The 26,168-nt window shown below is 33.7% G+C and overlaps 1 long non-coding RNA gene across 2 annotated transcripts in view; it reads right to left on the minus strand.

The window, feature by feature from the left end:
• Positions 1-26,168, minus strand: part of LOC121497649 — an 84,781-nt gene that overhangs the window by 41,588 nt on the left and 17,025 nt on the right. For both annotated transcript variants that reach the window (XR_005989534.1, XR_005989533.1), the window contains exons 3-4: positions 11,692-11,832; positions 10,376-10,505 (exon numbers count right to left, since the gene is read on the minus strand). This is a non-coding gene — a long non-coding RNA (uncharacterized LOC121497649). The remainder of the gene's footprint in view (positions 1-10,375; positions 10,506-11,691; positions 11,833-26,168) is intronic.

Below are 26,168 nucleotides of genomic sequence, written 5' to 3' on the forward strand. Positions count from 1 at the left end.
GCAATAAAATTTTACTTGTGACTTCATAATTATGCAACATTTGAAAATTTTCTTAATTTAATAATAATTATAGTTAATACCTATAGAGCGTTTTTTAATCCATGGAACATGGAGCTATAAAATCATAGAAGAGCTAGTAACATCAGCATGATAGGACTTGCTGGACTAAGTATGATCAAGTGTCACAGAACTCTTACGAGGAACCTGGGAGATTGTGGAAAACTAAAATGACCAGCGATGGACTCAGGGAGGAGTTGGCATGGATCATAAAGGATCCTAGGATATAGATAGCAGATAGCATAAGAAGGGCATTCCAATGCTGCAGTGAACATGAGAATGAAGATCTGGATTTCACTTCCATTACATATATACTCAGAAGTAGGATTGAATCATAAGGTAGTTCTATTTTAATTTTTTGAGAAACCTCTAAACTGTTTTCTACAGTGACGACACCAACTTACATTCCCACCAACAGTACACAAGAGTCCCCTTCTCTCCACATCCTTGCCAAGACTTGTTACCTCTTGTCTTTTGACTATAGACATTTAACAGGTGTGAGGTGATATCTCATTGAGATTTTGATAAATGGACAAATGGATAAAGAAGATGTGGTATATCCGTTATATCATACACTATATATATATATTTTTTTTAAATCATATGTGTGGGTGTATGTATATACATATATATATGATATATGATACACACACAATGGAATATTATTTAGCCACAAGAAAGAAGGAAATCCTGCTATTTTTGATAACATGGATGGGATTTGAGGTTAAATAAGTAAGACGGACAAAAGAAAGACAAATACTATATGATCTTACTTCTATGTGGAATCCACAAAAGCCAAAATCAGAGAAACAGAGTAGAATGATAAATAAATGGGGACAGAAGGGAGGGAGAAATTGGGAGATACTGGTGAAAGGGTACAAACTGCCAGTTATAAGATGAATAAGTTTTCAAGATCTAATGTACAGCACAGTGATTATAATTAATAGTGCTGTTTTATATACTTGAAAGTTGCTAAGAGAGTAAATCTTAAAAGTTCTCACCACGGGATCCCTGGGTGGCGCAGTGGTTTGGCGCCTGCCTTTGGCCCAGGGCGCGATTCTGGAGACCCGGGATCGAATCCCACGTCAGGCTCCCGGTGCATGGAGCCTGCTTCTCCCTCTGCCTATGTCTCTGCCTCTCTCTCTCTCTCTCTCTCTCTCTGTATGACTACATAAATAAATAATAAAAAAAAATTAAAAAAAAAAAAGTTCTCACCACAAGAAGAAATGGTAATTATGTGACATAAAGGTGTTAAATAATGCTACTGTGGTAAGCATTTTGCAACCTATATCAAACTAACACGTAGTACACCTTAAACTCACACAGTGTTATGTGTCAGTTATGCCTCTTTACTACTGAGCTTAAAATTCCCTAAGGGGGAGGGTGGCATAAATAGCAGGGGACAGATAATCAGTCTTCACAGAAGAAGAGTGGAAGGTCAGGATAGGCATTCTAGGGCTGCAGGCCTGGGACCAGCCACTAACTACACAGCTACTGTAAGAGGTTTGTAAATCTAGCTGAGTATCAGGCTCCTGGCAGATAGACCAAAGAGTACTACACATCAATAATAGCATTTTTCAAATGTATTAACTTCTATTATAATTATGTAAATTCATATTGATTTAAAAGTATTCCTAAATTCAATTATAGTATCTTACATTTTCTCAGTAAGTATTAAAATATAATTCCTTCATACTGAGAAGGGTGCAATCTTTTTAATTGTGAAAATGAGATTCTCATACTTGAAAAGCTAAGAGCTACTGGGTTAATAAGTTTTGGGGGCTACATTCCCTGACCGCAGTGTATTGAACAAAAGGTAAGGGAGGCAGGGAGTATGGAGCAGCCCAGGCACACCATGGAAAGCTAAAAACATTCTTCTGAGTACTACTTCTATTAAAGAAAAAAATCAAATAAACATTTTATAAAAATGAATGAGAAAGTTATGTATTAAAACTTCTAAACTTAAGATCAATTTTGATAATTTGTATTCCTAGAAGACTATTTCTGAGAAATAGAAAATAGAAAGTTATCAAAATTGATTTTAAAAGAAATGGAAAAACTGAATGTTCTTTAAACATAAACAATACTGAAAAAGATAACATTCCAACAGAGCTCTCCTTAAAAGAATAATAATTCCTATCATATTTAAACTGTTACAGAAAAGTGAAAAATACAATTTTCCAACTAATTTTTCAAGTCTAGCATAACACAAATACACAAACTGGGAGACAGTGCAAATACATAATACTTTAAACAATAATAAATTACTTTCACCCTTCTATTAAATAATAATAACTAAGGGGGGAATATCCTAGGATGTTTTAATATTAGAAAAACCTCCATGAACAGATTAAAGGAAAAAAGCTGTAGTGGTTTTTTTTTTTAAGATTTTATTTATTTATTCACAAGAGACTTAAAGAGAGAGGTGAAGATATAGGCAGAGGGAGAAGCAGGTTCCCTGCAGGGAGCCTGATGCAAGACTCAGTCTTGGGGTTCCAGGATCATACCCTGAGCCAAAGGCAGATGCTCAACCACTGAGCCACCCAGGCATCTGACTCAGAGATTATTTTGAAAGATGATAAAAAACATTTAATAAATTTCACTTCACTTTCATGATGGAGGAATTATATCTTAGTACTAATTGATTGAGCAAATATAGGATAAGACACCATAAATGAATTCAATAATACCTTTAAATGAATTTGTCTTTCCTTAATCACAAAAGCTAATTTGATAATGGGCAACAAGCAGAAGATTTCAGCAGTGTGAAACGTTAGAAGGGTTGCTATTAATTTCAAGAATAAAATAAATTCCGCATACCCCCACGTTGTGCTAAAGTGACAGAAAAGACCTCTAAATCTCAATTTTTTACAAGAATATAGGTTTATTGCTCACATCTCATGACAATCACTTGTCAAATTTGGCTTTGCCCCACATCATTTTTTTTGACTCAAACATTCACTTCCTTGTCCTTTGTCACACAAGAACATTAGATATCTGTATGAAGATGTTCTTTGGAGCATTGTTTATAGTAACAAACTTTTGGAGTAATTTAAAATCTATCACCAGGGGAATCGTTTTAAAAATTTGGTAAACTCCTACTATGAATCAAGGAAGTTTATTTTTAGGGATTGATAAGATCTATGAATGCTAAGAAAAAGGTCTGGAAGGTTACATAGAAAACAATAGAAGTCATTCTGGGCAAGTTATAGAACTGGAAAAGGGAGATGGAGGTATTCTCTTTTCTTGCTTTACACTTCAACATTGTTTAAACTTATTGTAGAGTAAGCACATATTACATTTTATTTGAAATTAAAGTAAGAATTTTAAATAGTATATATCCTTGTATCTTCCTGTCTTCTTAACTTGATGTGTACTTCTGATTGCTTTATCAAGTTCTTACGCTTCTTAGGAGATTTTATGTTTTCTGCTATATTGTTTGTTACATAAAGGTTTAAAAATGATGGTAACATCTTGTCTTTGTAGACTATATTCTTCATCATAATATTATCACTTTCTATATCTCATTTGACTCTTTGAAATTTGAATTCTACATTTTAGAAATGTGTATTGTCACGCCTGCTTTTATTTTGTTTGCACTTGTTCATTATACTTAGCCTCTCACTTTATTTGTACCCTTTCCTGGTTACCTTGATACTTCTCCCAGATATGATATGGCATTGATCTAAAAAGTGTAGCTGAAGCCTGAAACCTCAGTTTTAACAAAATCTTGAAACAGTGAAATATGGTTCAATTTGGTTCTTCAAGAAAGAAAATGCTTAGCCATTATGTCTCATCTGACAAGGAAAATGCTAGTGAAGTTTTACACACTTGTTACCAAAAATTTTAAAATAAATATATGCATATTCTTTAACTTGGTATTAGAAAGTTGAATTTCTGTGTCAGCCTGTTTGCTCCCAAGAGAAAAGAACAGCCCTAATACATGAGTTTGCTTTAATAGTTCTAAGAACTGCTAATTTGTAACCCTGACTCAAGACTTTTCTATAGGAAACTATATATTTAAATTGTTTTTTATAGTTAAAGAAAAAAACTATGTGTTGTATCATGTGGTAAACCACATTTGAAATAGGAGGTTAATTTCAACTACCAATTTATATGTCACTATGATGTCACCAAACTAGTGCTAATTACTCCTTTAAGGGAATGTGCACGTTTTCTGAAAATAAAACACATTAAAATTTTTTTCTCCCAGTATAAATTACTTTAAAATAAAACACAAGTGATTCTAACAGACTAAAACACAGGCAGAGCCTCAATTTGCCATATCATTAAGACTAGAATGACGAAAGCAATAATTTAATATTATCTTATGGGTTACTTTCACAGAACCTGCAAAGGATGAAGAATGGAAGTCAGAAAAAGAATCATGGATAGCTCTAGCCCTCTTTCACATTAGGATTCACACCTGCTAACAGGGTAGCTAAGTTAGAAGAAGTTCAAGTACTATACAACACACTCTACCAAAAAGTCTTGTCCCCCAGCAAATCAAGGTTTCATGATCATGTCTGAATTTGTATCCAAGAGCAAGATTATATGGTGAACTAATCCTCTTTCAAGGTCCAGGCACTGTGAAAGACACTAGAATACAGGAGGACAACTGTAAACCCCACCCTCCTAACTTACAATTTAATATTACCCAGCTTTGTTCTGTTCAATATGGTAGCATCAGCCAAATGGAGCTGAGCTTCTTAAAAAAAAATTTTTTTAGAGAGCTTATTAAATTTTAAAAAATTTAAAATTCAATTTATCAGTCACAATGACCATATTTGAAGTATAATTAGTCAAATGTGGTTAGTAGCTACTTTTTGGGCAGTGCAGATAGAGAACATTGCCATCATTGCAGGAAGTTCTAATATATATATATGTATTATTTATATATATATATATATATATACATATATATATATATATATATATATATATAACATAATGAAAGGAGCCTGGTTCTTGAATAAATCATCATGAAACCAAACACACCATAAACCTGGACATTTACCTTGGAATCTTATGTGAAAGAGAAATAAACATATTTCTTGAACCAACTGTATTTTGGGGTCTCTTTATTACAGCAAGTTTAAAATTAAGTTTTATCTCAGCTGTCACCAACTCTACTTTCATATGCTCTTCTATTCCTTTAACCTTAATTAAGGCAATCTATGCCCTTGTATCTGTCCACTCCTCCATCCCAAAGGATAGCCATCCATTAAAATAATTCCCTCTAGGGTGTTAATGACTGAATTCCAATGGCTACTTAAGTATTGTGTTAACCTCTCACAGAATCTTTTTTTTTTTTTTAAGTAATAGAGAAACCAGAAAAAGGGGTAGGAAGGAATCTCTGATGGAAAAATTTTAAGCATTAACCACACAATGGTAGAGAGATAGGTTGGAGTCTGAAGCTTTTTTGTGATTTCTCCCATACATTCATGGATGAATCATCTATATATAAGGGCAGCATTCAAATTCAGGATTTAGTTGCAAAATATACTCATGAGGAGAAAATAAAGGCAGAGAAAAATCAATTTCTGTGTTGTCTCTTCGTAAATTCTCAGAGAGTTAATACCGAAAGGGGTAATCCAACTCTTCTCAAGCATCACCATTCTGTGGCTACAAAGGAGGCCATGTTACATTTATATCCTTGTTAGATCCATGAAGGAATTTGGCAAGAATTTCAGGTATTTTATTTTATTTTATTTTTTTCTTTTTTTTTTTTTTTTTTTATTTATGATAGTCACAGAGAGAGAGAGAGAGAGAGAGAGAGAGAGGCAGAGACACAGGCAGAGGGAGAAGCAGGCTCCATGCACCGGGAGCCCGATGTGGGATTCGATCCCGGGTCTCCAGGATCGCGCCCTGGGCCAAAGACAGGCGCCAAACCGCTGCGCCACCCAGGGATCCCTCAGGTATTTTAATGAAGTACAACACCTTGCATGTAAAAATCGCTCGATAAATATTTTTTTTTTATTTTTTTATTTTTTTTTAATTTTTATTTATTTATGATAGTCACACAGAGAGAGAGAGAGGCAGAGACACAGGGAGAGGGAGAAGCAGGCTCCATGCACCAGGAGCCCGACGTGGGATTCGATCCCGGGTCTCCAAGATCGTGCCCTGGGCCAAAGGCAGGCGCCAAACCGCTGCGCCACCCAGGGATCCCGCTCGATAAATATTTGTTTGAACAGTCCCCATGAGGTGCCTTACATCCTTGAATTAGTCCAGTCAGCCAGTAATCTCTTTTGATCTGAGTCAAGATGCTCTCACTAACTAGCATTTTTCTCTGCAAGAATCTACCTGCCAAAGGCCATAGCTGTGACCCAACTTTATCACCACAATAGCCAATACAAAATAAGGAAAGATCTTCTTCTCCTCTGTTATACTTAGGTAAGGTGGAGGGGCCCATATAGCAGGTTTGTTAGGTTCTCTCCATTGACCCAGATGCTTTGTTACTGAGCCTTAATCTGGTTATATTGGCCAGATCTTATGGGGGAGCTCTCTCACAAAGATTTCATCATCCCTTCCAGCAATGTGACTTCTACTGGCCAACTCCCATCCTCACCCCCCAGCTCCTTTCCTTGGGCCCACCCAAACTGTCTAAAGTGGATGTGATTCAAATTCTATTTTTCTACAAGAGGCTACTGAGCCCCAACCTAAGTCTTATATTGATTGTGTCTTATAATAGCTGTTGGTCGATAATGACATAGCTGTGCCTTACAATCTTGGTCAAAGTTGTTCATATTTTGTCACTTCAGTTAAGTGATGGGCACTGCTATATAAGGATATTGAGTTGAATTGCCATTTAGAATGTCTTCAGGAAGATTATACTATGATTCAACTTTGATATGAAATGCTATTGTGTACAAAGAGAGGAACATAAAAAGCAATGGAACATAAATTTGATCTTAGTAAAGCAAAAATTTGTCATTGGTGGATGACTGAAATTTATATTTTCTTGCCAAAACAGCAACCAAGTTCTTTATAGGAACTAAGAAAGTAATACACCCACAAATAAATGAATCTATGTTACATTTTGTTACTGAGATATGTGGAAAAGAACTGATGACAATCACACCCAAGCAATGCATGTGAAGGCAGGAGAAATGGCCAAAACCATCAGAATGGATGAAGAAAATTTTAAAGCAATGAGAGGGTAATGTGTGTGACTCATGCATCCAGCAGGACTTGTATTATGGTACAAATACTATTTTGTCAGACATTTCCTTCTGACTTTGAATGGGAACTACTTAACTTCCAGTACAAGTGATTTAATTCAGAAAAACATGAAATGGAATTTAATCAAATAGGAAACCCTAATGAAACCAGCATGTTTTGAAATTACATTATCAATGCCATGAAATCAAGAAATCAAAATTGTGAATTTGGGTAACAGAGTAGCTTATTGCTGTAATACTGTACAAGATTACCAATGGCCAAAAGTTTGACTCCATATTTAATTATAGACCACAAAAATCTAAGAACATGAAATTTCCCCCAAAGAACATTAATTCCTCTCAAAAAAGATGCACAACAGCTGAGCAGATGGAGGACAGGAGACTAAACTCCATCAAGGAGGACCAGAAGCGCTGAGTAACCCATCAAGTGTTAGTTTTGGAGGTTTTTGAAACATATGTGTAAACAATTATGGCAAGGAATAGAATGATAATATCAAACTTGTGGTGGATTGAAAGAAAATCCCAGAGAAAATAATGGAGAATTCCTTAAGAAACAATGCATCATTAAGGATCGTGAGGGGATAGAGAAAGATATTGTAAAGGAAAACACAGGTGTTGACAATTCTGAGTCAAAAGTTATTGAAGTCAGACCCTGAAAGAGAAGAGTTTTAGGAATACTTTAAGCAATCCATTTCATTTTACTTTCCTTCATAAAAGAAAGAGTGATACCTGATTTTTAAAAAAACTATGTTAAGTCTAAAAGTCTCTTCAGTATCTTTAAGCACAAAATAAATTTTTAAAAATCAGACAGATGCATTGTGCCATAGTTTAACTTAAAATCTTTTATCTTCCTTAGTAGTAATGAGATAATGTTGCATCTTTGAATCAGTGGCACCTTCAATTTGATGAAAAATAATGTACTTTTTGGCTCCTTGCAGTTCTGGTTAGTTGTAACAAGTTAGACAACCTCAAGTACGATTAAGAAGTATAGCCGTTTTCAGTGGTGAAAATTAAACTCCAAACCCTCAATCCTAACTTTGCTGAGACTGTCTGGCTTCTTCAGGCATTGTATATACACATTCCACAGGGCAGTTTCTCCTTCAGCACCAAACCATGGTCTCCTAATAGGGTTCTCCTTAAAGAATGGGAATATTTGGTAACAAAATAAAATATCTCTTAATAGCCACAAATACACCAAAATAATTTACATTTTTTCCTTCATTCAATAAGCATTTTATATATGTTCTAGATATGACACTAGCCAACTCTCATTTGAAGCAAACTTAATTTTTGGTATGGTCTTGCTATTTTTACCCTAACTCGCCATTAGTCAAAATATTAAACCTCAACATGTCTAATTAAAAAGGCATATTTTCATAGTTTCATAATCTGTGTAAGAAATATAATCAGGTGAAGGCATAACAAAATGTAGTCATTCTTTCATCGAATGTCATGGTGCTCTCAGAAGCAGCCTGCTGACAAGCACGATAAGACTATTTTTAGCACATCACCTTTTTAGAACATTTGTGTTTGTTAATTATGACCATTTGGAGCTCACAGATGGTATATGAAATTGTAGTGTTCTGCTTTAGATAATGAGGATGGTGGTATAATAAATAAATCATTGTGAAATCAAAGGACATAGTTGGTGCACAGCATGGTGTATTTGGTTATTTATTACACACAATACCTTGGTTGTTAATAGTGCTTTATACTTGATTTCTAGCCACCATTGCATCTGCCACTCTGGTCTCCCTTTGACATGGCTTCCATCATGTTATCTCTCTCTTTATACCCTGTGGTGTCTTCTTTTTGCCGCCCCATCAATCCTGAATTCCTCATTTAGATTCCAAAGCTCCCTAATCAGACACAACTTTGCCAATTGAAATATTTTTCCATAGCTCCCAACAGGCAACTTTCCTCCAATTAGTATTTCTTCACCCTGGTTCCCTATACCTTCTGCTCATTGCCAGGCATAGTCCCTCTGATGGTCTCCCCACGTGTAATGCCTATTTTCCTTCCTTCTGCCCAACAACACTCCACCAGTTCTTAGCTTAGATCCATGCTCCCACAAAGCAAGTGTTTACTTCACCAAGTGTTATCATTTCCCCCCTGAATTCCAAGTGCACAATAAGTATCACATAGTTTTACATTAATTGGTCCCTGATTATGTCACCATATAGGTCTTAGCTCAACAAGATGGCAAGATGCAAGTAATGGAAAGCCTGGCATGCTCTTACATGGCTTTTCCACCACACCAAATGAAAATGCAGGGAAGGATGAAGAACAGATTTTTTTTTTTTTTAATTTTTATTTATTTATGATAGTCACAGAGAGAGAGAGAGAGAGAGACAGAGACACAGGCAGAGGGAGAAGCAGGCTCCATGCACCTGGAGCCCGACGTGGGATTCGATCCCGGGCCTCCAGGATCCCGCCCTGGGCCGAAGGCAGGCGCTAAACCGCTGCGCCACCCAGGGATCCCAAGAACAGATGTTAATAAATAAATACCTGTTGACTGTCTGACTAATAGAGAATCTCCCGCAAAACATCAAAAGATAATGCTTGTAGGTTCCTTCTCTTAAAATAGAGGAAGCCGAATATAGCAGCTGGTATAGTATAGAATGTTGACTGTAATAATATAATAAATCAATGTTCAGAAATTTACCTTTCTGTAAACTGCCAGCACCTCTCTAAGCTTTATGTCTCAGCAATCTAATGTTCCAAGGCTCAAATAGTCAATTTTACAGTTGAGGCTTTCCAGGGCTAAGGAAGACTGTGCAACCAAAGAAGGGATCTATTTTTTAGAAACCATTAGGTCTTTGTTAAAATATTCAGTGCCTCATTTCATGTTGACTCAAGTATTTGGCACAATGTTTTGGTTATTATTATTCACTTAACACTTTGGTAGTCCTACCACTGAGATGATAAAAATCACATTCATACAATGAATTATCAAATGTTACTTGAAAGCAAAGAATTGGATTTGATTAGCTACAAAGTGATTTACAACTGGAAAACTTAAATTTTCAAGACAAAAGTTTACAATGAATTAATATAAACAAAAAAAGAGAGGGACGATAAAAAACCCAAGTTAAAAGAGGTTCAGGAAATTGTCAGTGAGATAAAAAGTAACTTACAAATTGTAGCATCCATTTGTCACATTGGGTCTTGATAGGCTATGTCTCAATGGCCTTAATTTTGCTGATGTAAAAAAGATGGGGAGCCCCATAGTCTTCCTAGGGTATGTGTGCATTCTTGCTGAGCAAACTGAAAGTGTAAAATGCATACTCTGTGGGTGATTGATTGCTTGAGAGAAATTAATAAATTGTGTGTATAAGAAAAATCAGAGACTAATCTATTAAAAATCTAATTACTTTTTAGCATTCCCTACTCAAAATTTATCCTAAGATACCAATTTATTTGATAACTTTGATATTTTCCACCTCAGAGATTTCAGATAATGAAGGAGATACATTGAATTTCAAGGTAGGTAGAATTTATTTTATTTCATTAATTCTCTGCTTCTTTTTTCTTCATGTTAATTTTTTCTATAAGTATTCACACAAATTTTGGGTGACTCTTTTCAACAGTTATATTTTTATTCAGCCTTTGAGGAACACTAGATGAGAACCTAAGTTGTGGGCACTGAGGATACCAACAAATAAAACAATTTTTTTATATACAAAAATAGTACATGAGAGAGTTTTTGTACAGTTGAATGAAGGTAAAACTGCTATTCCAGGAAACTAGTGCAGAAGAATTTGTTGGATAATCAGGACTAGCTAAAGTGCTACTATTTCCCATTGTCTCCTGCGTGAATATACATATATTTTTTCTGTATCTCTCCAGTCATTCTTTCAAAGACAAAAGATTCTATAAATGGGATAACAGGTACATAAGCATGGTGTGTAATTATGTCCTAATAGAGGTTTCCTTGTCTATAAGAATTCTGATGACTGAGTGCTTGGTATGTGGTTTGTTTTCTAATTACAATCAATCATTTTTTTCCTTGAAGTCATTCTAGTAACACATCTCTGCCATTATTTTTAGATCTATAACAAATCATATATTTTGTACTTATTCAGAAATGTTTTTCATTGAATAGTTCTCATCAAATGCTATTTTAAAGAAGATGCAAATAGTTGTGTATCCCTAGGGCTGGCTTCACTTCAAATAGAAATGAAATTAATCCCATTATGCCAGTTAACCCATCAATGATTGCTGTGGGGAGGGCTAATCTTAAGCCTACATAAAGAAGTCAATTGCTGGTGTTGGTAATGGATCCACATCCCCATCCATAATGGCTTCCTCATACAGTTATTCATTCTTGAATTTCCTTTAATAAAGATGGTTTTCATTTCTAAATTTCTGTTAAAATGCAAATAGTTCTGGAAGAGGCAATATACAGATCTAAATTCACACAAGAGTAAAAATATCTGTTATCAACGCTTACCTGAAAAAATTTCCTCTATTGCACAGCTGACTCGAAGAGCTTGGTGGAGTCCATCACAAAAGGAGGAAAGGATGCAAGCAATCTGGGATGTGCCAAGGACAAATTTCTCCTTATTTGCAGTCTTGCCTGCATTTCCATTGACTGGAAAGTTAGCAGAATTACTCCCCAAAGTTTTTAATCCTAAACCCTATGCTCTGTCAGTTACTTGAGTCTCAGGCAGAGATTGCAGCTGATATCCAAATGAACATGTATAATCAAATCTTTACAACAATTATAATTTGCTATATATATACTTGTGTTTAAATTAAATGTTGAGGCACCTGGGTGGCTCAGTTGATTAAACATCTGATGGGTTTTCAGCTCAAGGTCATGATCTGAGGGTCATGAGATTGAGCCCAGCATTGGGCTCTGGCTTAGTGTAGAGTCTGCTTGAGATTCTCTCTCTCTCTCTCTCTCTGCCCTTCCCCCTGCTCAAGCTCTCTAAATAAATAAAAAAATAAAATCTTAAAAATTAATTAATTCATTAAGTGTTTAATGACGTTTCTAAAATTCAATCCATAATGTAAACTCAACCCAATTACCTTTCTGACAAGTTGGGGAAAAAAAGAAAGTAAGCCTCCTCAGATGGTCTTGTATTCTACTAACATTATCTAGGTTCTCCAAGCTATGGAGAATGAACAAATGAATAAGTAAAAGACAAAGAAAGAAAAGAGCATGAAGAACAGTGGGAGCAACCTGGTGAGTAAACAATCTGATTATAGTAAAATCATTCACTATAAGTGACTGTTCAATAGCTATACAGGCTTTAAATAAAATTAAAGGTCCTTTGCATCACACCCTTCACTTGGTAAGATATACTATGACGTCCAGAATGTCTAGGAAGAGTTATGGCACTTGCATTAAAAAGTAGCACCTTCCAATCTATCTCTTCCAATAGTGTCAAGTGAACCTGCTTTGGGTTTCAGCCTTCTTGCTCATCACAGTGAGAAGGTCTGAGACCAATGGGGAATGATTACGTGGTGGTGTAAGACATTATTTGAAAAGCCCTTGTGTTTCAATGTGTTTGCTTTTACTGGCTTGTGGAAAGTGAAAAGATTGCTATTATGTGGTGCTCTGCGGTGAAACTTCTCATTTCACAAGATATACATGTGTGGGTTTCAACCAGAGGAGTTCCAGCTACACAAGTGCTAACTACCCCATATGACCTAACCTCTGATTTATCACATAAGAAATAATGGTCACACTCTTCATAAAATACAGAACAGTTTTTGCTGGCTAGGGTTTATTCTACACAGGAAGAACAAGAGGGAATTTGATAGAATCATAGCGAGAATATTCAAACAAAATAATTACTTGTCTGAATTATGCAGGATAAGAAATTTCTCCCCTTAAATAATGGCTTTACCAGGCCTATTTAAATAGCCCTATCACTACTTCTAAGTGATGCCTTATTTTAACAAATCTAAAAGACTTAAGGGAAAGAGGGTTAATTTTTAAATTGCTAAAGAAATAACCAGTTAACTAAAAACAATGAAATAAAATGTTGAAATACACTTACATAGCAGAAAAAAAAATGCTCATTGAAGATATAGATCTTTCAGTACCAAGTAACATAAAAATATCTTTGGCCTTAATTTACCTGGAATCTTTTGCTGTCACTTAAAAGATTTTCATGTAATCTAAATCAATTTCTCACAGTCCCTTGGACCATTTTGTTGATTTTTGACATCTCACATATGCAAAATCATTTACTCAAAGTGACTAGAGAAGTGGAAAAATTAGAGTTTCATGGTTTACGAATTGGAATTTATACAGATTTTACAGCTTTGCTTTTAAAGAAAGGAAAATGTTTTCTGCAGTTAAGAAATCACTCCAACAGATGGGTCTATCTCCTCTATTTTTATTTCTAGTTGGCTTACGGGTGAATTACCCTGGACATAGTTATAAATTTGAAATTATAGGAACTGCTGAAGGGTGATTTTTTTTTCTGGCTATAAAATACAATGAGGACACAGCTGCACCATCTAGAAAGTGAGGAAAGCTAAAACCATAAAAATAATACTATTTCCTCTTCCTTGTTTTGATTCAAGCTCTGAAACAAGAATGAGCTTATCTGGTTTCCCAATATTTATAATGATTAATCTAAGGCCACATTCCCAGAAGAGTAATGAGCCAGTCAATTACTTCAATGTGAACCCAGGATTTCTGATTAAGTGTAACTTTATGAATAGAAGTTACCAAACACCCAATAAAGCATGGTAGAAGGTATCTTTTTATACTGAGGTGGGAAGGGTATGGAAGGAAGCAAAGTATGAAAGGAATAACTGGTTGATATAGCTCCACTGAAAAGAGATCTTGGGATAATTGTGAATCACCTACTGAATATGAGTCAGCACTGAAATTCTATCTGCTTATCTTACTATATATATATATATTCGTTGGGTTCTTATGTGTTTTACCTGCTCCGTGCTCAGACTGTAACTACTTTGTACATTATCTTCAACAAGTTATTCATTAAGAGCTGATTCCAAATTTTTTTTTAAAGAGCTGATTCTTCTGATATCTGATTTATTTCAGGGCTACCCATTTCCCCACTATCTCCCAATTACCTCCTATATGTTGGTGTCAGTAGACCTCTGAATAGCCATTTTCTTTTTTTTTTAATTCAAGTATAATTAATTAAGTTTTAATTAATTCATTAATTCCAGTATAATACTGTAAGTATAGTATTATATTAGTTTCAGGCTTATAATATGATGTGATAAGCTTATAATGTATGTGCTACATTACTCAATGCTCATAATGGTAAGTGTACTCTTAAGCCCCTTCACCTATTTCACTCACCTCTGCACCCACCACCCCACTGGCAACCACCAATCTATTCTCACATTTAAGAGTTTGGTTTTGTTGTTGTTGTTGTTGTTTGTTTGTTTGCTTGCTATCCTTTTTTTCTTTGTTCATTTATTTTGTTTCTTTTACTCCACATACAAGTGAAATAATTTGGTATTTGTATTTTCTGACTTATTTCACTTAGTTATACCTTCTAGACCCATCTGTGTTGCAAGATTTCATTCTTTTTTCATGGCTAAGAAGTAGTTCTGTGTGTGTGTGTACATCACATACCACATCTTTATTATTCAACTACAGATGGACACTTGTGTTGCTTCCATATCTTGCCAATTGTAAGTAATGTTGCAATAAACATAGAGATGCATATACCTTTTTGAACTAGTGTTTTCATTTTGTTTGGTAAATATCCAGCAGTGGAATTACTAGATATTTCATGGTAATTCTATTTTTTAATTTTTTGAGGAACCTCTATACTATTTTCCACAGTGGCTGTATAAATTTACACTTCCAACAAGAATGTACAAGGATTCCTTTTTCTCTATATCTTCACTAACACTTGTTACTTCTTTGTGTGTGTGTGTGTGTGTGTGTGTGTGTGTGTGTGTGTTAATTTTAGGCATTCTCACAGGTGTTATCTCAGAGCTGGTATCTCATCATGGTTTTGACTTGCATTTCCCTGATGATGAATGAGGTTGAGCATTTTTTCATACGTCTTTTGGCCATCTGTACATCTTCTGTGGAAAAATGTCTACTCAAGTCCTCTGCTCATTTTTAATTGGATCATTTAGGGATTTTTTTTTAATGTTGATTGTATAAGGTATTAATGTATTTTGGATATATAAATATCCTCTTATCAGATATATACTGTGTACTTTCATCTCCTATTAAGTCTTTTTGTTTTGTCAATGATTTCCTTCACAGTGCAAAAGCTTTTTTATTTTGGTATAGACCTAATAGTTTAATTTTGCTTTTGCTTCCCTTGTCACAGGAGACAGTCTAGAAATGTTTCTATGGCTAAATTCAAAGAAATCACTAACTATATTTTCTATAGTTTCAGATCTCACATTTAGGTCTTTAATCCATTTTGAGTTTATTTTTGTGTGTGCTGTAAGAAAGTGTCTGTTTTCATTCTTTGGTGTGTAGCTGTCCAGTTTTCCCACCACCAACACCATTTTTTGAAGAGACTGTCTTTTTCCCATTATATATTCTTGCCTCCTTTGTCATAGATTAACTGACCATATAAACATAGCTTTATTTCTGGGTTCTCTATTCTGTTGATCTATGTGTCTTTTTTTTTTTTTGTGCCAGTACCATATTGTTATGATTTTTTTTTTCCTCAAGAAGAGAGGGCTTAAAGTAATTACACAGGGAAGGAAACTCAAATAATGGCTTACAAGGGAGTAAGATAAGTCGTGATTCTTCATTGGTACCTGACCCCAGTACCCAAACTGCCTTAAACCAGCCATTCCAGACAGTGCTCCCAGCTGCCCGCTGGCTAGGAGGCTCTAAAGAAGGCCTGAAGGCAGAAGTGGGAAAGGGCTTATTTGCTACAGCGAGAAGGGGCTTGAGTCGGGACTGCAGACCTGGCTAAGAGTAGCAGCTGTACTCCCACACCGCCAAGACTTCTATCACATTTACAAATACATACATAAATACAGCTTTGTAGTTTATCTTCAAATATGGAATTGTGATACCTAGTTTTGTTCTTTTTTTTTTCAAGATTGTTTTGACTATTTGAGTCTTTTGTGGTTCCATACAAATTTTAGGATTATTTGTTCTAGTTCTGTGAAAAATGTTGGTATTTTGATAGGGATTGCATTAAACCTACATATTGTTTTGGGTAGTAGGGACATTTTAACAATAATAATCCATGAGCATGGAATATGTGGCATCTTCAATTTCTTTCAACAATACTTTATAATTTTCAGAGTACAGGTCTTCTACCTCCTCAGTTAAATTTATTCCAAGGCTATTTTTTTGGTCCATTTGAAAATGGGATTATTTTCTTAATTTTTCTTTCTGCTATTTCATGATTAATGTATAAAATATGGACTTCTGCATATTGATTTTGTGTCCTGTGACTTTACTGAATTCAGTTACCAGTTCTAATAGTTTTTTGGTGGAATCTTTAGTGTTTCCTATATACAGTACCATGTCATCTGCAAATCGTATGTTTTACTTCTTTACCAATTTGGATGCATTTATGTCTTTTTTCGTCTGATTGATGTGGCTAGGACTTACAGTACTATGTGAATAAAAGTGGTGAGAGTGGATAACCTCATCTTATTCCTAATCTTAGAGAAAAAACTCTCAGTTTTTCACCATTGAATATGTCAGCTGTGGTTTTTTTTTATATATGGTCTTTATCATGTTGAGGTATGTTCCTTCTAAACCTACTTTGTTTAGGGTTTTTATCAGGAATGGATGTTTTGCTTGGTCAAATGCTTTTTCTGCATCTATTGAGATGATCATATAGGGTTTATTTTAATTATCTCTTGTTAATGTGATGTATCACATTAATAAATTTGCAAATACTGAACCACACTTGTATCATTGGAATAAATTCTACTTGGTTATGGTGAATGATTTTTAATGTATTATTGGATTTGGTTTGCTAATATTTTGTTCAGGAATTTTGCATCTATATTCATCAGAGATATTGGCCTATAGCTCTCTTTTTTTTAATAGTGTCTTTATATGGTTTTGGTATCAGAGCAATGGTGGCTTCAGAGAATACATTTGTCAGATTTCTTTCCTCTTCTATTTTTTGGAATAGTTTGAGAAGAAGTATTGACTCTTCTTTAAATATGTGATAGAATACCTGTGAAGCCCTCTGGTCCTGGTCTTTTGTTTGTTTGGAGTTTTTTAATTATGGATTCAATTTCATTGATAGTAATTGGTCTGTTTCAATTTTCTATTTCCTCCTCATTCAGTTTTGGGAGGTTATATGTTTCTAGGAATGTATCTATTTCTTCTAGGTTGTTGGCATATGATTTTTCATAGTATTCTCTTATAATCCTTTGTATCTCAGTGGTGTTGGTTGTCGTTTCTTCTCTTCCATTTCTGATTTTTATTTGAGTCCTTTTCTGTGTGTGTGAATCTGGCTAAAGTTTTATCAATTTTGTTGATTTTTCCAAAGAAGAAGCTCCTGGTTTCATTGATCTATTCTATTTCATTTATTCTGCTCTAATCTTTATTATCTCCTTTCTTCTATTACCTTTGTGCTTTGTTTGTTCTTTGCCTTGCTTCCTTAGTTGTAAGGTCACATTGTTTGAGATATTTTTCTGCTTCTTGATGTAGGCCTATATTGCTATAATTTTCCCTCTTAGAACATTATTTTACTGCATCCCAAAGATGTTGGACTGTCATATTTTCATTTGTCTCTATGCATTTTTAAATTCCCTTTTTGATTTCTTGTTGATCCATTCATTGTTTAATAGCATTATATTTAAACTTCATATATTTGTGTTCTTTCTAGATTTTTTCTCTTTATTTCTAGTTTCATATCTTTGTGGTCAGAAAAAAATGTATGGCATGATTTTTAATTTATTCAGACCTGTTTTGTGCTTTAACATGGTTGATTCTGGAGAATGTTCCACATGCTCTTGGAAAAAATGCATATTCTGCTGTTTTAGGATGGAATGTTCTGAATATATCTGTTAGATCCATCTAGTGCAATGTGTCATCTAAAGGCACTGTTTCCTTGTTGATTTTCTGTCTGGATAATCTGTCCATTGGGTGTTAAAGTCCCCTACTATTATTGTATTACTTTTAATTTCTTCCTTGATGTCTATTAATAGTTGCTTTATGTATTTTGTACATGCTCCCATAAAGGGTGCGTAAATATTTACAATTGTTAGATCTTGGTGGATGGTTCCCTTTATAAATATGTAGTGTTATTCTTTGTCTCCTATTACAGTCTTTGTTTTAAAATCTATTTTGTCTGATATAAGTATTACTACCCTAATTTTTTTTTTGCTTCCATTTGCATGATAAATGTTTTTCCATCCTTTCACTTCCAATCTGCATGTGTCCTTAGGTCTCAAATGAGTATTTTGTAGACAGCATATAAATGAGTCTTTCTTTTTTTATCCATTAAGTCATCCTATGTCTTTCAACTAGAGTATTTAGCCCATTTACATGCAAAGCAATTATTGATAGGCATGCACTTATTGCCATGTTGTTAATTGCTTTACAGTTGATTTTGTAGTTATTCTCTGTTCCTTTCTTCTTTTGCTCTCTTCCCTTGTGATTTGATAGCTTTGTTTAGTGATATGCTTGGATTCCTTTTTCTTTATTTTGGCACATCTATTACAGGTTTTTGATTTGTAGCTACCATTAGGTTTGTATATAACATGCTATGTATGTTTCAGCCTATATTAGGATATTGGTTGCTTAAGTTTAAACCCATTATAAAAATACTAAATTTTTGCCTTTCACATTTTATGTATATGATCTCACACCTTACATCCTTATATTTTGTGAATCCTTTGACTGATTTTTATAGACATAATTGATTTTCTGCTTGTGCTTTAACCTGCATATTCATTTTATAAGTGATTAATCTATTTTATTATTATTATTTTTTTTAAAGATCGTATTTATTTATTCATGAGAGACAGAGAGATAGAGAAAGAGAGGCAGAGACACAGGCAGAGGGAGGAGCAGGCTCCACACAGGGAGCCTGATGTGGGACTCTATCCGAGGACTCCAGGATCACACCCTGGGCCAAAGGCAGGCACCAAACTGCTGAGCCATCCAGGGATCCCCTAATCTATTTTATTATATTTGTTGTATGTACCTGTGAAAATTTTCCTTTCCTAATTTTCTTACTCCTGATTAGGGCCTTTTCTTTCCACTCAAAGAATTCCTTTTAATGTTTCTTATAAGGCTGGCTTAGTAGTGATAAGTTCCTTTAACTTTTTCTTGTCTCAGAAATTTTATTATTTCTCCTTCTAATATCAGTGATAGCCTTGGTGGATACTGTAACTAATTGAAATGCAAGGAGAAATGGACAAACTCACAATTATAGTCAAATATTTCAATACCCCTGTCAATAACTAAGAACAAGGCAAAAGAAAATTATATCAACCAAATGACCTAATTGTCATATTTAGAATACACCATTCAAAAACAATAGGATACACATACAAGAGCACATGGAAATTTTGTCAAAATAGATAATATTCTAAGTATTAAAATAAATGATTCTCAGTAGAGTCATAAATACACAAGTAATGGAAAGTATATCCCCTAGCTAAAATGAAATAAAATTAGAAATCAATAATAGAAATAGATCTAGAATATTCCAAATGTTTGGAAACAACACATCTCTAAATAAACAATTGATCAAGAAGAAATCAAAAGGGAAAACTGAAAGTATTTTGAACTGAATGGAAAGGAAAATACAGCATATCAGAATTTGTGGGTTGCTACTAAAAGAAAAGTGAATAGCCTGAAAACTACATTAGAAATTTAGAACGATCTTAAGTCAATGATTTCAACTTTTACCTTAAGAAACTAGAGGAATAAAAGATGCTCAAAGTAAGCAGAGGAATGGAAATAAAAATCAGAGTGGTAATCAGTGAAATAAAACAGAAAAAGATTCTGTTTTTTTAAGACCAATAAAATTAATAAATCTCCAGCTAGACTGATTAGAAGAAGAAGTGTGAAGACACAAATTACCATTGTCAAGAATATGAGAGCTGACATCACTACTGATTTCACAGATGTTAAAATAAGGAAATATTATAACAACAATTTGAATTAAAAAGACAAAGTCTTGGGGATCCTTGGGTGGCTCAGAGGTTTAGTTCCTGCTTTCGGCCCAGGGCGTGATCCTAGAGTCCTGGGATCAAGTGCCACATCAGGCTCCCTGCATGGAGCCTGCTTCTCCCTCTGCCTGTGTCTCTGCCTCTCTTTCTCTCTTTTTCTCTCTCTCCATGTCTCTCATGAATAAATAAATAAAATCTTAAAAAAAAAAAAGACCATGTCTTTGAAAGACACAGAATATCGAAGCTCACTTAAGAATAGATAACCTGAATAGTCCTGTCTTCTTTTTCTAATTTCTTTGTTATAGTAGAATACACATAAAATTTATCATATTAACCATTTTTAAGAGAACAGTTCAGTAGTATTAGATATACTTATAATATTTTATATATATATACCACATTTTGCTTATCCATTTATCCATCAATAGACACTTGAGTTGCTTCCACATTTTACCTATTGTGAATAACGCTTCTACAAATATGGACATACAATATCTCCTTGAAACCCCAATTTTGATTATTTGGGGTATATACCTAAAGTGGAATTACTGGATCATATGTTAATTCTATTTTTAACATTTTGAAGAAATACAGCACTGTTATCTAGTGGCTGTACCTTTTCTAATTCTCATCGATAGTGCACAAATATTCCTTCTCCAAATCATTGTCAATACTTGTTATTTTCTGGGGGTTTTCTGATAGTTAGCCATACTGAGTGAGAAGTATATTTCATTGTAGTTTTAATTTGCATTTCCCCAATAATTAGTAATGTTGACTACCTTTTCACATGCTTATTGGCCATTTACATATATCTGCTTTGGAGAAATATCTATCCAAGTGCTTTGCTTGTTTTTCATTTAGGTTGTTTGTTTCTTTGTTGATGAGTTTAGGAGTTTTGTATACATTCTAGATATTAATTATTAATCCTGCATTAGATATATGGTTTGCAAATATTTCCCCCATTTATGTAGATTACCTTTTTACTCTGTTGATTTTGATGGACAGGATTTTTAGTTTTCATGAGGTCCAATTTGTGTATTTGTTTCTTTTGCTACCTATATTTTTGGTGTTACACCCCAAAAATCATTCCCAAAGCCTTGAAATCTTGAAATCCATAAAATTCTTGCCTTATTTATTTTCTTGTAAGAGTTTTATAGTTTTAGGTCTTACATTTGAGTTTTTGATCCATTTTAAACTAATTTTTATGTAGTATTAGATAAGAGCCCAACATTTATTTATTTATTTATTTATTTATTTATTTATTTATTTGCATATGGGTATCCAGTTTTCCCAGAACCATTTGTTGAAAAGAGGTTCCTTACTCCATTGAATGGTCTTGACACCCCTGTCAAAAACCATTTGGCTATATATGCAAGGGCTTATTTCTGGACTCTATTACATTCCACTGGTTTAATTTGTCTGTTTTTATGCCAGTATTACAGTTTTGATCACTGTAGCTTTGTAGTAAATTTTTAAATCAGGGAATGTGAGTCTTCCAGTTTAGTTCTTTTTTTTTTTTTTTTTTTTTTTTGTCTAAATCGCTTTGGTTATTCAGAGTCCTCTTGAAAAATTTTATGAATTTTAGAATGGGTTTTTACATATATGCAAAAAAATGTCATTACAATTTTGATAGTAATTTCATTGAATCTGTACATTGTTTTGGGGTAGTATTAACATTTTAACAACAAAAAAAACTTAACAATATCAAGTCTTTCTATCGATGAGCATGGAATATGTTTCCATTTATTTGTGTGTTCTTTAATTTCTCTCAGAAATAGTTTTCAGTTTTCATTGTATGCCTTTCCTCTCCTTGGTTAATTTTTAATATTCTATTCTTTTTAATGCTATTATAAATGAAATTGTTTTTGTAATTTCTTTTCAGATTGTTTATTGTCAGTATAAAAAGTGCAACTAACTTTTGTGTGTTGACTTTCTATCCTGCTACTTTGCCTAATTCATTTATTAGTTCTAGCAAGTTTTGTGTAATTTTTAAGGTTTTCTATGTATAAGATTATATTATTAATGAGAATAGAGATCATTTTACTTCCTTTTCAATTTGGATTGCTTTTATTTCTTTTTCATGCCCAATTGTTCTGACTAGAACTTCTAGTTCTATGTTAAGCAGAGTTGGTGAAAGTGAGTATCCTTGCATTATTCCTGAGCTTAGGGGAAAATCCTTCAGTCTTTAACCATTGCAATATGATGTTTACTGTGAGTTAGTTAAATACTACATTTATTATGTTGAGGTAATTTTCTTCTATTCCTAGTTTGTTGAGGGTTTTTATTATGAAAGAAAGTTTTGAATAATAGCATTTTAGGAATAAGTCCTACTTAGTTATGGTGTATAAGCCTTTTAATGTACTGTTGAATTAAGCTCATTAGCATTTCATTGAAAGGTTTTTCATCAATATTTATAAAGTATATTGGTCTGTAGTTTTCTTATAGCATCTTTGTATGACTTTGGTCAATTTTCCAGGGTAATGCTGGCCTCACAGAATGACTTAAGAAATGCTTCTTTCTTTTCAATTTTTGGAAGTTTGAGAAGGGTTGGTATTAGTTCTTCTTCAAATATTTCATAGAATTCATTAGTGAGCCATTAGTTTAAAGCCTCTTCTCTGTTGGGAGATCTTACCACTCACTTACTGGTCTATTCAGAGTTTCTATTTCTACATGGTTTACTATTTGATTTTGTGTTACTATTAGGTTTTGTGTTTCTACAAATTTGTCTATTTCATCTAGGTTATCCAATTTATTTCAAAGTACTTTCTTACAATCCTTTTTATTTTTGCAGAATCAGTAGTAATACTTTCACTTTCATTTCTGATTTTAGTAATTTGAGACTTTTCTCTTGTTTTCTTTTCTTTAAGATTTATTTATTTATTTATTTATTCATGAGAGACACAGAGAAAGGCAGAGACAGGCAGAGGGAGAAGCAGGCTCCATGCGGGGAGCTCCACTCGGGACTCAATCCCTGGTCTCTAGGATCACACCCCTGCTGCAGGCAGCGCTAAGCCGCTGCCTGCCACTGGGGCTGCCCTTTCTTGTTTTCATAGGCTATCCAGCTAAAGGTTTGTAAATTTTGTTGACCATTTCAAAGAACCAACTTAAGTTTTCATTGTTTCTGTTTTTACTAGTCCCTATTTTGTTATTCACTGTTTACTCTTTATTATTTCCTTTATTATTCTAGGTTTGGGCTTAGTTATTCTTTGTTTTCTAATTCCTTAAATTCTAAAGCTGCCTATGTCTTTTTAACAAATTGAATTTGTAGGTTAAAATCTTCTCACTGGGATCCCTGGGTGGCGCAGCGGTTTGGCGCCTGCCTTTTGCCCAGGGCGCGATCCTGAAGACTGGGGATCGAATCCCACGTCGGGCTCCCGGTGCATGGAGCCTGCTTCTCCCTCTGCCTGTGTCTCTGCCTCTCTCGCTCTCTCTGTGTGACTATCATAAGTAAATTTTAAAAAAATTTAAAACCTTCTCACTAAGAGACTTCAGGCTTAGACGACTTCAGTGATGACTTTTACCAAGCATTTAGAGGAGAAATAATATAAAGTATACATAAACTTTTCCAGAAAATTAGAGAAGAGAGAATAACTCTCAATCAATCTAGAAGACTAATATTCTAACACCAAAATTGGGCAAAAATATTAAAAGAAAAATAAACTACAGACCAATATTTCTCATGAAGTTGCAAAAATTGAAAAAAAAAAAGTTAGAAATTGAATCCAACAATGTATTAACAATCAAAACCAAGTAATTAGCTTTTGAATATCAATCATGTAAGTCACCATAATAACATTAAAAAAATAAAACCATATACTCTATAGAATCATTTTTCCAACCCAACATCTATCATAACAACAAGATTCTCAGCAAACAAGTAATAGAAGTGAATTTCTTCAACTTGGTAGAAGAAAATACAAAATACAAAACTTACTTAACATTACACTTTATTGTAAAAATTGAATGCTTTCCTCCTAAAATCAGGATTAAAATGAGAATATCCATTGTCATCATTAATGAATCACAGACCTAAAGGTAAAACAGAAAACGATCAACTTCCAGAGAAACAAACACAGGAGAAAATCTTTGCTTACTTTGGATTTGGCAAAGATTTCTTAGATTTGACACCATAACCATGATTTATGAAAGAAAAAGATGATATATTGGATTTTATCAAAATTTATAATGTATGCTCTTCAAAGGCACTACTAAGAGAATAAAGACAAACCACTTGTCTTGGAAAAACTATTTGGAAATTCATATAACTGAAATAAGACTTGTATCCAGAATATATATTTAAAACTCTCAAAACTCAATAAGTAAACAAAACCCAATTTAAAATGGGCTAAAAATGTGTACACTTCTCCAAAGGAGATGTATGGATGGCAAATAAGTACGTGAAAGATTTTTTTTAAAAACTTTAATAATAAAATCCAAATACCTTAAAAAAATATGTTCAACACCATTAGTCCTTAGGGATATGCAAATTAAAACTACAATAAAACCACCCTAAATGAAAAGTAGATGATACATGAGTCAGAAAGGACACTGAGGAACTAAAACTTTCATACACTGTTTGTAGGATGTAAAATGCTAAAATCACTTTGGAAAACAGTTTGGTAGTTTCTTAATTAGTTAAATATATACCTAACCCATGATCCAGCCATTTCATACATAGGTATTTACAAAAGAAAAATGGAAGCATAAATCCATATAAACACTTGTATCCAAAAATTCACAAAAGTTTTATTTGCAATAGCCCCAAACTGGAAATAACCCAAATGTCTATCAACAGGGCAATGAATAAACAAATGTTGATACAACGATATACTTCTTTCTCAGGAACAAAAATGAATTAACTGTATATACGAAGATAACATAAATGAATCTCAAAATAATTATGCTGTACATAAAAAGTCAGACAAAAGAGAGTATATACCATATGATTCCATTTATATAAAATCCTAGAAAAATCAAACTTATTTCTAGTCATGTTAGACAGATTAGAGGTTGATTGAGGGAAGACAGGGAAGAGGAGGAAGGGGGATTTACAAAAATGTGCAAGGAAACTTTTGAGGAAGATGGATATGATTTTATCCTGATTGTGATTATAGTTTCACAGATAGATATAGATACACATCAAAATTCATCAAATTGCACAATTTAAATATGTACAGTTCATTGTGGACCATAAGTCCAAAAAGCTATAAAAATTAGAGCTAATTTTAAGAAATCAATAGATCATTAAGGGTAGTATTTTAATAGTTATTTTTAAATCTTCACTATTATATACATAAAAGCAATCTTTTTGTTTTTCAAACAGGTGACACACATTAAGTTACTTTGAATTTGCTATGTGAGATGAACATGTATATTAACAAATTTAAAGAAATATGTCATGTTTAGGAGACAAATGAAATCTTAAAATATAGATCTAAGTATACTTACAGCTCAAAATATACCAAAAAATGTTTTGTTTAGAATACTTGGGATCTTCATATTTGGGAAAAAATAATCAACTGCCTTATTTTTACACATATTATGTTCTATTTCTAAACAAATACAAGAGTGACTGAGTGACTAAGTCATGAGTTCTATGATCCAAATATATTCAGAATCTCACTGTTTCTCACCACCTCCATTGTTCCCACTCTAGTTGAACACCATCATCTGTCCTCTGGATTATTACAATACTTTTCCAACTGCTCTTCCTTCTTCCCTTGCCCTTCCTATCCTCTGTTCTTAACACAGCCCCCCAGCTCCTTCTGGCATTCCTTTGTTCAAGTATAGCCCATAGCTTCCTCACAGAAGTGAGAATTCTTACAGTGGTTTTCAGGGCATTATCACACTCTA

This window comes from Vulpes lagopus, chromosome 8, assembly GCF_018345385.1.
Source record: "Vulpes lagopus strain Blue_001 chromosome 8, ASM1834538v1, whole genome shotgun sequence".
In the NCBI taxonomy this organism is placed as follows: domain Eukaryota; kingdom Metazoa; phylum Chordata; class Mammalia; order Carnivora; family Canidae; genus Vulpes; species Vulpes lagopus.